Source organism: Nothobranchius furzeri, chromosome 4 (assembly GCF_043380555.1).
Source record: "Nothobranchius furzeri strain GRZ-AD chromosome 4, NfurGRZ-RIMD1, whole genome shotgun sequence".
Taxonomy (NCBI): Eukaryota; Metazoa; Chordata; class Actinopteri; order Cyprinodontiformes; family Nothobranchiidae; genus Nothobranchius; species Nothobranchius furzeri.
The window spans coordinates 67,039,682-67,042,236 of record NC_091744.1 but is presented as its reverse complement, the minus strand read 5'-3'; the positions used below and the strand labels follow the sequence as shown (position 1 = coordinate 67,042,236).

Genomic DNA, 2,555 nt, shown 5'->3' with positions numbered 1-2,555 from the left:
CTGATGTTTAGGTAAGTGAAGATCTGCTTCTCCAAGTCCTTGAGATGCTAGTAAAAATAATTTAGCCAGCTTGCTAATGTTACTTTTCTTCTCCTCTAAGGAACACAGAACGCTCGGATGTGGGAGCTCACGTCACCTACTGAAGAAGGAGACCCACCAGTAAAGAGACGGTCTGGACCAGACCAAAGTGAGTGATGACACACCTCAGCCACCCTCATCATTAAGAACACCTCACCCCCTGAATCACTCCGTCTGATGACAGCAGAGTGATTTATTTGATGTTTTACTTGTTTAGTCTGTTTAGAAATTATTGAATTACATTATTTTCTGTAATCGACCATCTGATCTGGATGTGTGCAGAATAACTTTCCCCAAATTCAGCAGCAGCTGGCCTGTAAAAACAGCTGCAGCATGTAGTAAGTCTGTCTGCACTGCTCTCTACTGAGCTTCCTTTCATAAGGAATCATTTGTATAATTTTAGTGTCACTATTTTAGAGCTGAAACAACTAATCGATTTAATCGATTATAATCGATTATTAAAATAGTTAACAACTTTTTTAGTCATCGATTAGTTGTTTAATAATCATATTTTACCGCATAAAGTCTATTTTTACCACAATCTGACATCGGTTACAAGCTGTTAAATTTGCCGCCAGTGTGTGGCAGTAATGAGCTACTGATCTACCAGTGGAGCCGTAGAAGAAGAAATGAGCCAATGAGTGCCCTCGGTTTTCATGACGTATCACGTTACTGACGCTCATCTTGCTGTGAGAGATGGCGGAACAAGAGGAAATACGGAAGAAAAATGGAAGCGACAAAACTGAAGAGAAACCCCGGACAAAAACCTCACGAGTATGGGAGCACTTTACTCTAGATGCCTTGTAAAGACCGGTGACCTGCAAAATATACAAAAACCATCTAGCATGGCACGGAAGCACGACGTCCCTAAGTGAACATTTGAGACGAAAACGTGGGGGCTGATGCAGCAGAGGAAGAGAACCGCGGTCAAGTGAGCCGTCATTTGGAAGAGCCAGCCCGGTAAGTAACAGAAAATAAACAAGCTGGAGTTAGTGTTTTAGCTGAGTTTGTTATAGTGAATGTTAAACATGTTTTTTGCCGCGTCAGTCTACGGTGTTCTACTTCTGATTGACTAGATGCAATCGTGAATCTCCTCCGTGTTGTGAACCATGCGCTTGCCAAATTCAGCACGTCTGTTTATAAGAATGTTCTCGTTAAGAGAAAAACGGCACAAACCCATAACTATGTTCCTCATTCAAAAAAGGACAACTCCGCGGAGAAAAATATACAGACGAGCTGTGTCCAGGTGAATATAACACAGCATAGTTGTACGCTTTCAATTTTTAAATACAGGAGAAATTCAGAAAAAGTCATTTTTTTACTATTAAAAGGCTGTTTTACTATCTAACGCTGTAAAACGCCTCACAACACATTTTTATCATGTTTCTTAAACAGTATTACACAAAATAAACATTTTTCACATTTCTCTAGCTAATTTAAACACTCCCGACTCAAAGTAAAAACCTCATGAGCTTCTTACTCAGAGCTTTTTAATAGTAAAAAAAAAATTAGACTTTTCTGAATATCTCCTGTTGCGGGCTATTTTGTAGAACGTAACCCTCAAAATAAATGATCACTGTATATTGTTAATTAATTCAAATAATATATTGATTTAGTGTTGTAGTGTGTGTGCTGCTTTATTTTATATGTGTACTTATTTCAGTCTATTTGTGTTTCTTATGCAGGAAAAAAAACAAGCAACGATGGACAACTACATGGGGAACAAGACACTCACCCCCCAGCAATTCATACCACTTACAAACTATTCTAAACATGCTGGTAAAAGACATGAGGCCACTATCCACGGTGGAAGGAGCAGGCTTCCAGCTAATGCTAAAAAATTATTCTGGACTGATATTTTGCACTGTTTAGCTCATTTTATACTGCTGACTGTGTTCATGTGCAATAAAATAGATTGCAGTCAACTGCACAATTCTCTAATTTTTTTTTCTTAACTGAAATGCATCCATCACTGGTATAGGTTAAATAGCTAAACAATAACAAACCGATTAATCGATTAATCGAAAAAATAATCGACAGATTAATCGATTATGAAAATAATCGTTAGTTGCAGCCCTACACTATTTTATTACATTTGTAAGAATATGAAGTCACTGCAGCAAAGTGAACTTGTGAACAAACACAAACGTGACTATAAACATGAAAGCTAAAGAAACAACTTTCCTAAAGCTGCTTGTAAACAAAATATGTCACTAATGTTATTGTCTATCATTGCAGAATATGGCGATTACATCATGGAACTGGTCTTTGGAAAAGTTTTCCCTGAACCAACTCCGTTTCTAGATGAGGTAGAGAAGATCTGCATCTCACCAACCCTCTGGTCTCAGTATTCAGACAACGGAGGTCTCCCACTGTTATCCAGGACCAGTTTGAAGCCCACATACTGCCCCTCCCTCATCATCAGGAAACATCAATCCGTATCCTGAGGACAACAGAAGACGGCAGGAGGACAGGAA

General features: G+C 38.7%; 1 long non-coding RNA gene across 1 annotated transcript; it reads left to right on the top strand.

Moving 5' to 3' along the window:
* Nucleotides 1–499: 499 nt before the first annotated feature.
* On the top strand, nucleotides 500–2,011 carry LOC129157444 (uncharacterized). The gene is made up of 2 exons (XR_008560661.2): nucleotides 500–1,038; nucleotides 1,764–2,011. It is a non-coding gene; the product is annotated as an uncharacterized lncRNA (long non-coding RNA).
* The last annotated feature ends 544 nt before the right edge of the window (nucleotides 2,012–2,555 follow it).